Source organism: Stylophora pistillata, chromosome 1, assembly GCF_964205215.1.
Source record: "Stylophora pistillata chromosome 1, jaStyPist1.2, whole genome shotgun sequence".
Taxonomy (NCBI): Eukaryota; Metazoa; Cnidaria; class Anthozoa; order Scleractinia; family Pocilloporidae; genus Stylophora; species Stylophora pistillata.
The window spans coordinates 37,659,237-37,675,141 of NC_142519.1; the positions used below are offsets into that span (position 1 = coordinate 37,659,237).

General features: G+C 39.2%; 1 pseudogene; it reads right to left on the bottom strand.

Moving 5' to 3' along the window:
- Positions 1-14,408: 14,408 nt before the first annotated feature.
- Positions 14,409-15,087, bottom strand: LOC148742351 (uncharacterized; annotated as a pseudogene).
- Positions 15,088-15,905: the final 818 nt, after the last annotated feature.

The following is a 15,905-nucleotide window of genomic DNA, read 5'->3' on the forward strand; positions in this document are numbered from 1 at the left end:
TCAGAAGTGGATCCCCTGTAAGACCGCTCGAAGACAACAGCTTATAAACCGCTCAGGTACGGTTGAATGGAAGGCGCTTGAACAGTGATGATGAAGGCCTGAAGATAAGCGCTATAAAAGCGCTGATGAACGCTCGAAGACAATCACTGGCAAACAGTTGATAAATAGTCTAAGAGGACAACCGGCCTATAACGCCGACGATGAAAGCTTAACGTCATTTGCCACAAAACGCTTAAAATCGCTTGAAAGCAACCACTAAAACACTGCCCAGGACCGCATGAAGGCAACCACTACTTAAGAAATAATAAAAAAAAACAACAACAACCAATAACAACAACAACAAAAAACCAGTACTTTAGACGTTTAAATAATGGACCGTACAGGGGTCAAAAGATAGCGCTTAGAGTTTATGTTACTATATCAATAAGTTAGTTCTTTAAATTTGATAATTCCAGCTTATTATACGAAATCCGTGCCCCATGGTTTTAAAATTATTACTTCTACTCAGATGTGCAGATGTTATCAATCTCAGAAAAGACTAAATAAACCGCGATGCTGTTGGGACTCAGGATCATTGGAAATTAATAAACAATATATATCAGGAGTTTGTGAATAGTTTACTTTGTCATCATTATGCGGATGTTATAGTCGTGGAGTTTTGCTTTATCTGAATTACAATTTATAGTAATCACTACGGATTAACATTATTCTTTAACATGATATTTTTTTCAAAGGAGCCGTTGTGCGGAGTATTTGCCGTCGCTTGAAACACCTGAATTTTCTCTAAAATACGTGAACCGATCAACACGGTGTAACAACGTTTCTTTCAAACTCTTGGTGAACGTTTTTGTTGATTGCCGCGAGCGAATGATTTAAATCGACAGAGTATGTTTGTACTAAACCTTTCTGTCGAGGTTTTACAAAAAAAAAAAAAAAAAAAAAAAATAGTGAATCATCTGTTTTGATACAAAGCAAGAAACCATCTTTTCCACAATGTCAGCTACTGTTCCATCGGTCACCCAACTCTAGTTCCTTTATCAGCACAATTAAACTGTATATTTTAAGGATTTCCCTGTGTTTTAGTAGCTTGTCTTATTTATTTTAACAGACAAACTATCGGCATTTAAGAACCCCCCTCCCCTGTTCGGCGAAGGGTCTGGAATCGTCTTTTTATACTGCTTTTCAATCGAATTTCAAAGACAGGTTATTTAAACAGAGTTTAGCCGTCGTTCAGCAAAGATGCGTTCTAAGCCATCTTTACGTTTGCCGAAGTTTTTATTTGAACATTAATATTTGTGAAAAATGTCAAGAGGGTCGAAAGCAAATCGTGGAAGGATAGTAAGCGTCTTATAGATAATCTCCGAGGCTTGATAATCAATCACTCACTGATTTGAATTTTAGGGACATGAAAAAGCCGGGTTTTCTGAGCTTAAGGCGGTTACAGGGACTTTCAAGATATAGGAATATGTACTCTTCCTACAAAGCATCCGTTTCCTCAACATCTCTAAGAATGCGCTTTTTTGTTGACTTGTTGACTATAGGGACCTGTCCAACAACAAGTTACAGGGTCTACCACCAAGTGTATTTGCGGGCATTCACGTTTCCCCCTATGCAAGGATAACACTGTGAGTTCTTTTATCATTTGTCTAGACTCGAAGTTATTTATCACATCTTGATGTGATCCTATCAGAAGAAAAACACATGAACGAGAGTTAACAAAGGTTCACTCTTGAATAGTTGACAGTTAAGATAAAACTTGTGCTGGTGGTTCAAATGATAATTTAGTGAATATATGATGTGTGTTTTTATTGAGAGTTCTGAAGGAAATTAAAGCAGCTTGGAAGTTAAGGGGAAATGTGGCCAAAAATGGAACATTTTCAAAATATGGTGGCAACAGCCGAAAAATCGATTCAGCTCATATTCTCAAGTTAGGTAGGCCTCATGGTGAAACAAAGCAATGCATACTTCGTTTGGCTGAATATCGATTTATTTTCGAGAAAATCGTCAAAAGTTTGAAGCTAAATTTCAGACGAATCTCGGAGCGTCGCGCCACGAACTGAAAACACTCGGACCGATAAAAACTACCAAATCTTGAAAAACAACATCAAAACATAATTTGACAGCAATTTGAGCAATTCTTGATCATTTACTTACACAACGTAACTGGATTTATCCGACCTTCTTCTAACAAGATTAAAAATAGGTCAAAAGTAACCTATTATTTATTTATGTGCTATACAAAACAATCGACTGAAAATCTGGCTTTTGGAAGGCGAAGTTTGGTTCTTTTCGATCTCCAAAGGAGTTTTTGGGGAAATGACTCAGTGCGATTTAATCAAATTTTAAAGTTGGATAAAATGAACTGATTTGACGATGCCGTCAGTTATTCGAAAATGTACACATTCACATGCAAACTCGATTGTTTTGCATTTTACATCCAATCTACAGCTTATTTAATATAATATCATCTTACCGTCCATATTGCAGTACCACAAAAGGGGATTACAGTCCTGAAATTGTTGCATTGCTCCCATAATAGCGTTATAACTTGGCAGGATAGTCAACACCTCCTGATAATGATTGTTTACAAAGCGGATCTCAAGGTTTCTCTCTTTCCATTTCGTTGAAAGGAGGCTGTAATTACTTCACGTAAGAAGTCTTTGTTTAAATATAAGTCTTTAACTAAACCGCGAACCAAATGCTGGCGAAATGTTGCTAGTTCAGAAACATGTTTCTCGTGTGCGGAATAACGCTAATTAATTCAAAATTAGGGTCCACAGAAATCGACAACTCCGCAAAAATACAACGAGGTGCAGAGTTCCTTCTGATATATCAAACCACGCTCAATAATATATCGCCATATGATGCATTGATTGGCTTTGGATGACTTTGGACTTCTATAAGAAGTAGTCAGTCACTTCTTAAATTTATTATCTTAGAAGGAAGGATTTAAGGAGATAGGCAAAACGTCGGCTCGTTTACTTTCCTTTTTCTGGTTAAATCTAGATGTCAATCTTTTCCCGATGGGCGTGAACATTCTGGTCTGACCAGACAACAGACTTATGTTAAATTTTTCATCCCGCATCAGCCACCGGTTCTATCATATTTCGCCATATATTGCATTGATGGCTTTGGACCCGACCATATTTGAGGGGGATAGATCACTACTTGGCTACCTTCTTGGACAAGAATACTAAATAACTAACTAGTTGAGTTGATTTTTCAAAGCCGGCCGCTGTTTCCAAAATGCAAGTATTTGATGTAGGTATACCGACTCGCACTCGAGTCTGCTGTGCCAGCTGGTGCAATAATTACTCGAGGCGTTTCTTGAGTTCCGAGATACACAGAAATGGTTTTATTTCTAGATGTGAGCTTTTTTTGGACCGCTGCCGGGAAAAGGTGGGTGTAAAAAAGTTGAACGTGCTACCTGGGTCGTAGTCTTACTACCGGCACGAGTAACTTAACAAGGCACAGTAGCCTCTGGAGAAGAAGTAGTATAAATATAAACTGTTGAACGTTGGCTTTTACAAACATTTCAGCGAAAATTGTGGTTTTCTAGGTTTGACCCTTATAAAACTTCCTTTAAATAACAAATATTCAAACACTACACTTTTCTTTGTCAAACATCTGCAGTGATGTATGATGGGCTCTGCCCTTTGCAGATCTTTTTTTTGTCCTAAAATGAGCTTTATCCTCTGAAGTACCATGAAACATTCAATTATGATACATTAAATTATGATCGGAGTTAGATAATTGTTTGCTTCTGTTTCGTATATGTAACACACGACCTTTTTTCCTGTAGCCACGTGCTTCATAGTCCAATGTTTTATTTGTGCGTTTTATTTCAGACCTCATTTTGAATTAATTAGCGTTATTCTGCACGCGAGAAAGATGTTTCTGAACTAGCAACATTCCGCTTACGTTTGGTTCACGGTTCGGTTGTAGACTTATAATTAAACAAGGATCTCTTACGTGAAGTATTTCAACGAAATGGGAATAGAAAAACCCCGAGATGTGCTTTGTAAAAAGTCATTATCAGGATGTGTTCACTATCTGCCAAGTTCTATTGCTATTGAGGGAGCAATGCAACAATTTTAGGACTGCAATCCCCTTTTGTGATACAGAGATATGGACGGTTAGATGATGTTATGTTAAATAAGCTGTAGATTGGATGTAAAATGCGAAACAATTGAGTTTGTGTGTGAATGTGAACATTTTCGAACAACTGACGGCAACGACAAATCAGCTCATTTTATCCAACTTTAAAATTTGATTAAATCGCACTGAATCATTTCCCCAAAAACTCCTTTGGAGATCGAAAAGAACCACACTTCACCTTCCAAAAGCCAGATTTTCAGTCGATTATTTTGTATAGCACATAGTTAAATAACGGGTTACTTTTGACCTATTTTTAATCTTGTTAGAAGAACGTCGATTAAATTAAGTTAGATTGTGTAAATAAACAATCAAGAATTGCTCAAATTGCTGTCAGCATATGTATTCATGTTGTTTTTCAAGATTTGGTAGTTTTTATCGGTTCGAGTGTTTTCAATTCGTGGCGCGACGCTCCGAGATTCGTCTGAAATTTAGAGCTTCAAAAGCGGCATTTGGTCGAACTTCAGTTATTATCGATTTTCTCGAAAATAAATCGATATTCAGCCAAACGAAGTATGCAGTGCTTTGTTTCACCACGAGGCCTACCTAACTTGAGAATATGAGCCGAATCGATTTCTTGGCTGCTGCCACCAAATGTTTGACCGTTGGTAACATTCGCTCTTAACACATCTAAATAAGTAGAATGAACAGTTATTTGGCTAAGCTGGAAATTTGGACACGTGCAATTGCTTTGTTTCTTTTACAACTCAGTATTTCATATTGTAATTCAGGAATGATCTTCCGTGTCGGTTCACTGTCCTGATCAGAATAAGACAAAAGCTCTACACGAGGAGCTCGGCCCGCTAGTGTCAGAGACTTCGCATTGTGCCTTAGTTTCAGCGGTACTTTAGCGATTCTTTCCAATTGTTCATCAGTGGTCTTGTAGTGGATGTGTTCCAGCTTTTATTAGCGGTGTTGTTGCTGCTGTTGACAAACGTTCCGCAGCGCTGTTACAACGGTTGCGTTCAAGGTTTATCAGCTCAAGAAGATGTGAGATAGAATAAATATATGATCGAGGTTCATATATTTTGAACTGCGGTATTAGATACGTATGATGCATGATCCTCGTAGTAGATAGCGCTATTTATGCAATAGCGAAAATCAGACCTGAAAAAAATCAGGCCTGTACGGGACTCGAACCACTGACCTCTGCGATACTAGTGCAGCGCTCTACCAATTGAGCTAACAAGCCAACTGGGAGCAGGCCGTTAAGTTGGTTCGTAATAAACCCGTGAAAGTGATAAATGAGATAGAATAAATATATGATGGAAGTTCATATATTTTGAACTGTGGTATTAGATACGTATGATGCACCGTACAGGCCTGTTTTTTTTTTTTTTTTCAGGTCTGATTTTCGCTATTGCATAAATAGCGCTATCTACTGCGAGGATCGTGCATCATACGTATCAAGAAGATGTCTTAAAGCGTTCATCAGACACATGCCAGCTCACCGATTTCTCTCAAACTTTCGCAGTTTAGGAGGGTCACTAAGTTATTGAAGAATCCCGAGTAGTCCAGTCTCCTCGCTTATCCCTGGCGCATTAGAGTCCCCCCCCCCCCCCCCTCAACCAAATCCCTGAGGTAAAATGCTAAATTGAGCTTTTGTAGTCGTCCTGAGTGCACCGTCTATCGCGTCCAATTCTGGTCGAAACAAAATTTTCGGAATTTTGACACATAAAGGTCATATGATAAAATGTTTTTTGACTGAGTTTGGGCGGAACAGACGGGAATATATTTGGCACTCGGTCATGGCGCGAGGATGTCACACGTGACCTCAAGCCAAAATTTTCACGTCCGGCCTTACCACTCAGTTAATAAGTACAAATTTTTTTCTGTTGGAACTCATTGAGAACCGTATTTTGGAAGCTGTCCCAGTTAAAAGAAACACTTCCCCCTTGCCCGGCAAGCGTACACTGTGAGATAATGTGCACCACATTGTACGCTTTCCAAGCTCTCAGTCCACCAGACTTAAAAGCAACTGACCATAAATATCGAGAAACCGTCGACAGGTACAAAATTTCGTAGAACCTTTTTCAAAAATCATCAAAAGGCTCTATCGCGCTTTGTTTTCTTCGATGAATCGACAAGTTCAAAATACGCCTACATGGTTGCTGCCCCCCCGTTATATAATGAAAAAATTATCCAGCTTCAGTAACCTCGTACACCCCAACGCGATGAAATACCGCTTTCAAATTTTGAGTGACAGCAGATGGTCCTTTTTTTCGCAGAGGTAATATAAAGATCAACTTCGATGGCCTATAAAGGGGTTTGCCATATATATTTACAGATCAAATTATACATCATCTTAAGGCTTTATCCTTGTAGTCGAATTCCTCTGATTCTCTATCTTGGCCCCAAAGCGTCCAGGATGAAAAGAGTTCGCGCTATTATGACAAAAATCAGATCTTAAGAAAGCTTCGGGGGGTAATTAGGATAACTGGATTTTAAAGCAACAAGCGTACAGGATGGATGTTACGGCATGCCAAGTCTGCGTACATTTATCAGAGGTGATCGCAGCTTCTCGTCTAGGAAAAGATAGACATGTGCGACCTCAGCGATTTCCAAACCAGCAAGGATTCTTGCCACACTTATAAGTCACATGAAGCGATTCATAAAAGGTGGAAACGACTTAAACAATGCCACAGAGACTTCAACTGAAAAGTACGGAGGGAGGGGTGGGTGGGGGCTGGCGAAAGGATGCTACAAACTCAAGACTCTTTCTAAAATATGAAGAAACACTGTATAGCTGGCATCCAGGCCTTGAAAACCTTTCCACTGAGCCTGAGAGCTTAAAAAAAGCGTACAATATGGGCAAGGGCAAGTTTCTTTTACTAGGACAACTTTAGAAATATGGTTCTGCACAACATACAATGTTGCCCATTGGAGATATTTAAAATTGCAAATACCCTATTTTCTGATTTTTTTTCGAATAGTTGGTTACCCAGTACATTTAAGTGCTCCAAATTGGTAGAAATGATATCCTGATATATCAAATTATTCCAACTTTAAGAGATCGTTTTCTAAAGGTTAAAAAAACCATTAGACAAAATGCGATTAAAATCCATCGCATTTTATTAGTGTGAGATAGATTCGTTGAAAGTGCATTTTTCGAGCTAAACTTAGGGATTTGATGTGGGAACTCTAATAATTCAGGATAAGCCGAGAGTTCGAACTAAATCTGTGAAAAATTGAAAGAAATCTGTGACATGGCATGTGTCACGCCTGCCCGGCACTCTCGTGGACAGACTCTTAAACCGTTCATCAGTGGTATCGTAGCAACTGCAATACAACCATCCAAAACTACCCTAATAATGAGTAAAAAGAACTTCCAGGGATTAGCATTTAAAGACATCCCCTACAAAACAGCTCACAGGTGCACTCCTGTAACACCCTTAGAAGGCGACAACTAAAACGCGCCACATCATCGCTACTGAACGCTTGAAGACTTGCATTACTGTACGCCTGGTGAATCTTGTATGAAAACCACAGCGCTGATGAACGCTTGAATTACAATCATAAAAACGATACTGAAGAACGGTTGGGTACCTCCGCTTCAACACTGTCCGAAGATTTGTGCTTGAATACAATTTTACAACATTGCTGATTAACGTTTTGAAAAATCCTCTTAAAAAAAACCTTCAGAAGTGCATCCGCTGTCAGACCGCTAGAAGACAACAGCTAATAAACCGTTTAGGTACGGTTGAATGTAAACGCTTCAACAGCGATGATAGAGGCATGGTGACAAACGCTTTAGAAGTGCTGATGAACGCTTGAAGACAACCGGTGGAAAACCGTTGATAAATAGTCGAAGGAGGAAGACAACAGCTATAACACCGCTGATGAAAGCTAAACGTCAGTTGCCACAAAAACGCTCAAAATCGCTTGAAAGCAACCACTAAAACACTGCTCTGGACTGCATGAAGACAGCCGCCACTAAAATACCCACAATGTAGCTGATATTCCTGCTGCATATGCTAATATTTACGTTCCTGTTGATCTGCTCCACCTTTATCAACTCCGAAAGACTCCCTTAAGTCCTTAATTGCTTACCCTTTCCACTTACTCCAGGTCACTTCGCGTTTCATTAAACGGTTGGAATATAGGACCAGCTAAGCTACTGAAAGATTTTAACAAAAGATGATCTAAAAAGTTCAATGTTTTCCATTTCTTTTAAGTTGTGATTCCGTTGACTTTTCGTCAAGCACTGCATGTATTCGCCCTCTATAAAAATTGTACCACTGCTCAGAAAACCAATGTGAAATGTGAAATTTTTGCCAATTGATAGAGGTATTTTATTTTGCATTAGGATCTCTAGGGTAGAGAAAAGACAAACTAAGTTAATAACTATTCATTAACATGTATTTGGGGAAAAAGGAAACGTTCATAGTATCTTGAAAAAGTATCGTATGCTTTCAAGATATTGGCCATGGAAAACATTATTTTAGACAGCAGAGTCACGCTTCGCTGAGGTGCCGTATTGATTTCAGGGACCTGTCCAACAACCAGTTACAGGATTTACCACCAGGAGTGTTTGCCGGCATCAGGATTTCTCAAGACGGGCGCTTAAAGCTGTAAGTAAGCCTCTTTTACTGTAAACCAAGGTTGATTAAGAATAAAAGAAAATAAGGGAAAACAATCAATTGACCAGAGGCTAACTAAAGAGCCAAACATCACCGAGGAGCCGCTGCTTTCTAACTGTCTCAAGCTCCTTCATATAAGATCACATAAAGCCTCTTGTTTCACAAGGTAACTGTTGAAATATGTGAACAGAAAGGTAGCAGAATACCCGCTATAAAGATGATTTCAGATATTTCTTGAAGTTCTCAATACGCGAGTTCAATTTAATTCGTTCCATAAATCTGAACAATTAAAATCCGTCCATTTCATAAGAACTGATAACAAGATGGTTAAAAACTATTTATGAGGTAAATGGAAAACGAGGATAACATATAAACTTATTGTGTTCGCAAGCGCCGATTAATCGTTATGAGACATTTCAATCGGTAAACAGCTTCAGATGTTAAATAATGGACCATTCGGGGGTCAAAGGATAGCGCCTAAAGTTTATGTTAATATATCAATAAACACTTTTTGAAATTTGATAATTCCAGCTTATTAAACGAAATCCGTGCCCCATGGTTTTGAAATTATTACTTCTAGAAAATTTACTTAGATGTGCAGATGTTTTCAGTCTCAGAAAAGACTAAATAAACGATACTATTGCGCCTTAGGATCATTGGAATTTAGTAAAACTGGTTTAAATTTCAGAAGTGGAAATGAAGACATTCGATAATGTTAAAAATAACATCCCATAATCTATATCTATCAGGAGCTTGTGAATTGTTTAATAATAATGATAATAATAATAATAATAATAACAATAATTGTATATTTATATTGCGCAAATTAACACGTGGATATGATCAAATGCGCATCACAACACTTTTCGGGGGACTTTGGCCGGACTGCATCAGCAGTTTACAAACAATTACTTTGTCATGCATTATGCGAATGTTATAGTCCTGGAATTTCTCTTTATCCGAATTACAATTTATATTAATCACAACGGATCAACATTATTTTTTAACATGATGTTTTTTTAAAAGGAACCTTTGGGACTTATTTGCTGTCGCTTCGAACACCCGAATTTTCACAAAAATACGTGCATGAACAGTTCAGCACGCTGTAACAAAGTCTCTTTCAAACCCTTAGTGGACGTTTTTCTTGATTGCCGCGAGCGAACGATTTAAATCGACAGAGCATGTTTGTACTAAAGCTTTCTGTCGAAGTTTTACAATAAAAAAACCTGACTGAATCATCTGTTTTAATACAGAGCAAGAAACCATTTTTTTTCACAGTGTCAGTCGCTGTTCCATTGACCACCCAACTCTAGTTCCTTTATCAGCATAATTAAGTGCCACTCCCGCTAAGAGCGGTCCTCTCGACTTCCCGTCCAAAACAATTTTCCTTCATTTTTTTCCTATGAAAAGGGTTTAGGACATACACTTCAAAAATAGTTTCGTTGTTATCCAATTCTCTTTTTTTGCCTCACCATAAGCGAAAATTGACTTTTGGCTTGACCACCCGTGTAGAGAACGATCGAAAGGGTAAATTTCACGGCTTTTGTCGAGCGCGCTGCGACTGCAATGGTATAGCTCACGAAATTCTCTCTTGCTGCAAGTGCTATGTTCACTCAGTTGACAGACAAACTATGGAAATTTCACTTGAAATCCTATTCATACCAGCTTGATGAAAAGAGACCCTTCCCTTCGACCTTAATTTGCATATCAAAAATTAACCAATTTAAAACAAAGAATTCTCAAAATGCAGGTGTAGATCGGGCTAAACAGTCATATCGTAGGATAGTTTATACACCAAGGAGGTCACTGATTGTTTTAAACCTGCGGGTATCTCTCCAGCTTTCATCCACCATCCTCTTGAAAACAGCGCAAATCAATGTCTGTACTTAATCGCGCACGTGTCAAAGCTCATTTGCATAATTCTGAAAAATGATCTATGATATGTCTTTCACCGTTCAAACTTTATTTGTTTATCTTCTACGTAAAGTATTTTAGGTTTTCATAACAATTGGATAAAAAAAAAGCAAGTCGTCCTAAAACGTTGCATAAACATGATCAGTCGTAACGCTTGCACGACAAAGTAACCAAAGGCGATAGGAAGTTCCTCGGTAATTTTCCTTGAATCAGGTCAATACCCACGTACAGAGTGGAGAGGATCAAAATTAAAGAATACAATTTGGCATTCTGGTCATTGCAGACACACTGTGTTGCTTAAAAGGACGCAAAAACAAGTTCAAATACATGTATGTTACGGTGTTATTTACTAAACAACCTTCTGCATAAAGATAATTTCGTAAATGGTAGTTAAGACTTTCCGTCACATACTTCTCAGCTTTGAGGTAATTTGTTGATAATAAGGATATCCAAGTAGTTAATAATAGCGAAACGTTAGTAATCCACCCGCCACATTTCCCATTATTACTAGGCTAAATCTTTATGTCTCAATACTTTTGTCTTGAAATGTATGATGCATTTCGCGATGCAATCAGTCGAAGTTAGAGACCGGTCATTGTTTATAAACCGGGAGGGGTACGGGAGGGAATCGGAGGATTTTGGTAGTATTACAATAAATTCCACCTAAACCCGCCTTAAAGCTCTGTGATATTCGTATAACCCCCACCTCACAATGGCAGTATATAGGCAGTCTATTTTCATCAGTCCTCCTTTACATTCTGTTGGAAACAACTTATCGTTTCCCTTAACAACCACGTGATCCCCACAAAATCCTCCACCCCTGGCGATAAATAGTGACAGGTCCTTTAGCTCCTGTTTCCACTTACTATCCCCACAGCGAATGTAACTTATCTCCGCATATAAAATACCTGAAAAATAGTTCATGTAGGGATCGAAAGTCATGAAATGGAATGAGGCACAGAGTTAGAAGTAGCCTTCCTAAATCTCTTGGAAACATGTGCATTCGGTTTCCATATCACTTAGTTTCTTGAGTAACGTGGCCTTTGAAAGAAATTTCAAAAAATGCACAGATTCCCCTCAAAGTGGTGACTTTAAACTTCTCTAACGTTTCATTTGTAACATGTTTGCAAACATTATGCCCATCAGATAAGATTGGATGAGCAAGTCCGACTTCGGAAATAACATCCGCTACAACCTTTTTCCTTGCTTCGTGTTCAAGGTAACCACTTTCTTCTTCGATAAGACTTTCGTCGTCATCATCGGGGTCATAGTCGTCGTTTGCATCCTATTCTGAATCTTTTAGGACTGTGGTTTTTCTTCGTTACAAAGCAGAAAGCCCCGAAAAGAAGATTTGAACCTGGCTCTTCGTTACCCATTCATTTCTGGTGAATTTTCTTGTACCATCTGCCTCTCTCGCCTTTCTCATTTCTGCCGCAACTTGCGCGGGATCGGCTTTGCTGCCCATTCTTTCAGCAGTTTGAAACCTACTTGATAGATACCCTTTCACTTTCTCGGTGAATTTTGTTCCACTGCCCTCCGGTCTCTGAAGGGCCCAGCCCATCTTGCACACTTTAGTCAGTTCCACTTCGCCCGTCACTTCGGGTGTTGCTATCTTTGATTCAAGAGTTAGAGAGGAAAATTTCATTGCCCAGTCACGTCTAAGGCCGTCGTAAAGGCTCGCTGATGCTTCTTTCTTGGTGTGCTCCCCGAGGTGCACATGATCTTGGAGTTCTTTTGAAGAAGTGAACTAAGAGCAGCAATCTTGTTCTGGACAGTGAAATAGCATGTCCTCTTTATCATCGCTGGAACTTTGGCTATGATTGCAATTCTGTTTTATGGCCCGTGGAGCTGTGGCGAGGAAACCATGATTGTCTACTTCCCTTGACACAATGGGGTCTTGCTTCTCAAGGATGAACTCTGACCATGGTATTACTTCTTCCTTATTGACCTCATTGGCTTTTGAGAGCCGAAGACCATCCTTTGCATACGCAAAATTGTGAAAAAAGCTGAAATTATTGTTGCCCTTAGTTCTAAGTTCCTTTCTATCACTAACAATTTCGAAAACAGCAGCTGACGATCTATTCACTTGTCTCACTTTTAATGTCTCGTGCATGTCAGCTGCCGTCAAAATGTTATGGCCTTCATTGCAATATCTACAAATTGCCTCTTTCATTGGACTAATGATGCAATGGCAAACATCCTGGGCAGATTGTGGTTCAGAAAAATCATACCTTGAGAATAAGAAAAGGAAGTATCTCGGTTAGAATAACTGATCTAGCGATACCTGCCATACTAATACAGATGTTACTAGGTAGGCCTAGTGTATGCTCTTGCGTCTACTACCACATTCCACTCATCATGAAAATGCTAATATGAAAATTATACTTTTTAACGATTCTAAAGAGGAAGCAATAAGAGGGCAACTCCGCAATAAATAAATACCTACGCAGTTGAATTCTCTCAGGATGTCCTTTGAGAAAGTAAGCATTCATTCGCTACACGTATTTGTGCGTATAGCAATAGCATGTGAACTAGAGAAGTTTATTAAAGATACGCTTTAATTTGCCTTTAAACAAGGGGGTCGGCGATATGCGACGTTTTCAGGGTAGAGAGGATAATTACGTTCCTGCGATGTATTATCAAAAGATTTTGATCAACATTGTTTGAATCGGCTCTGAAATATAAGTTACTATAATGAACAGAGACAGCAAGAAAGTCTTAACTTAAAAGTTTTGAAGTCGATGAAGCTATGAATTTTCATGTTTTTGAAAGAATGTTTTTGCTTTGTAATCAAAAAGCATTCTCATCTTACCTCATCACCTTGATTCCAGCGCGTGAACCAACATTAGAGGCAACTGCAATTAGATTGTTGTTGTGGTAACAGCCTGCGCCATCTGATCGCAAAAATACCACTTTACGGTAGGCTTGATCTGTTTGATATTACCGTGAAGGTTTTCCAGAATTGCGTAAACTGTGTACCAGTCTTGGGCACAGCTTTCAAAAAGATGAACGTGTGCCATAATCTCTAGGCCGTTGTTCTCTGCATTCCTCGTAATAACTCAGTGAACTGACATGCCAGTTTATTCCCCCCTTTCCGAACCACTCAGACTACTTTTCCCTGTATTTCAGTTGGATTAATTTCATGGAACAGTCCATGACAATGAAGGAGGCATTTTTTCGGCGGGACGCGAGCAAACTCTGCTTTGCTCTCTCTTGATTCTTTGTCCTGATTACATGCGCCTTCCACTGAAGAATCGCCTCTCTGGCTTCACCATGGTCGTGTTTCAGGTGTTTTTTCTTCTCTATCCTGTCAAAAGTAATCAGAGGAGATTCAATTTCATTTCCGATTGCCTGAATAACGGATTTCAAACTTTCGCAACTATCCCTGCTAGCTTGAGGCTCATGGGAACAACTTACTTGAAACTCGGGGTTTTGGGGATCACTTAGAGAAAAACCCATACAATGGTCGTGGCAAGGACTGCCATCCTCTTGACAGTGCATCCTATACTCTGTCTTGAGGTATCGCTTTGCATCCATCACACTCTTCCCAACGTCTTCACACCACTACGCAGTTGCCCCGCCCTCTTCCAATTCCTCCACTATCTTGTGCATTGCTTTAGCTAATTAAACCCTTCCGCTCCGCTTGCAGCAGTGTTGTATAGCCCTTGAAGGGATCGCCTTTGAGAGGGCTCTCTTGATTGCAAAATTCTGTAAAGTGTTGACTTTCCAAGGGGGTCAAAGACTTCCTCGCAACAGTGTTTAACTGAGAGATTGTTCAATCATCGTTGATCGTCCAACAATTCTGATGACATTTGGCAGGACAAGACGATCCCCAGAGTCAAGTTTTAAAGTCCTTGTTCCATGGGCCATACCTTTTTAAAAAATGATTAGTTTACAAAACACAGAAAGTGATCAAGTCTCACTAGGTCTATTCGGACTCTGCGGTGTGGCAGTTTGTTGACGTTGAAACCAGCTTCGACATTTTTGCCTTCTTAATTTGTGGATCGCTCAGTTTTTCAAATGGCTGGTGCATTTTCTTTAAGAATTTCGTTGAATAGCTCGTTCCATAGATACTCAAGATCTGTGTTTTCAAGTTAATCAAAGGTGCCTGTCTGTATGCGGTTATCAGCAACTTCAAGTCAACCAAGCAAACTTCATTTGTTATTGGAGCCTTGAATGCTTGCAATAATTCTACGTAGTCTTTTAGAGCGATTACATTGCAAACAGCGCTACATGTCTCTTCCACGTGATCCAGACATAGGGCTTTTTCATTTGTTGTTACCAATTCCCATTCCTTTTAAAGCCCAGAAGAAACCGGTTCTACTTTTTTTCCTGTGAGTGAGGCAGTCCTTGTCATAAACTCATTGTAGGTCTTTAACACGTGCCCTTCGGTTTCTTCTTCATCTGATGGGTCACCGTATGAAAAAGTCTCAGCCATTTCATGCCACTTCCTGAGGAGTCCAAGTGGAATCCCGGTTGTATATTTCGACTTCTAAATCTGGAATGGAAAACATCGCCGATTTTGCCTCCCTTTTTGCTTCCTGAAAAGTCAAAATCAGGCAAGGCAATCAGTAATTGATAACATTTATCACCGTCGGACTCATTGCGCTAAGCATTAGAGATCTCTTGCATGTGGGACGCGTGAAGTTATTAATATACGTACCTCGACAAGTATGCTATGCCAGAAGAACCCTTATCTTCAGCTAGATTTGGTTTTCTTCCTCTGATGTCCGTAGCAAAAGCCACTTATTCTTTAACCGGCTGTTATGTAACTTTCTGCAGCTGCTACAGATGGCTGAAATGTACACAAGAAAGCTATTCTTACAAATGCCACCTAATTTGACAATATTACACGCAAAAAGTATCGTTATGGTTATTGCCATCCCTAAGAGTATAAACTGTTTATATTCTCTGGTTGCCATCTTAATTGATACAGTTATCATCGTTGTTTCATCTTTTTCTTTAAATGACCGCCTTGTTTTTTGATGCTGCGCATTGTTATGCTAGTTAAACTGAACGAAAATCACGAATTGGCTCCCCCCCCCCCTCTCTCTCTCTTTCTCTCTCTCGCTCTTTTTTTTAATTATTCCTTTTTATTCATTGTAATTTTCATTTGGACGTCCTTTCCCTATTCTTGTTGTTACTCCTGTTCCTCTCTAATTACCTGTATCAAGAGCAAATAATTGGACAGTTTTTCACTCTGTTGCAAATGTTAGTAGCAAGGCTTAATTAAATTTTCCTTGTAAAACGGTTCCT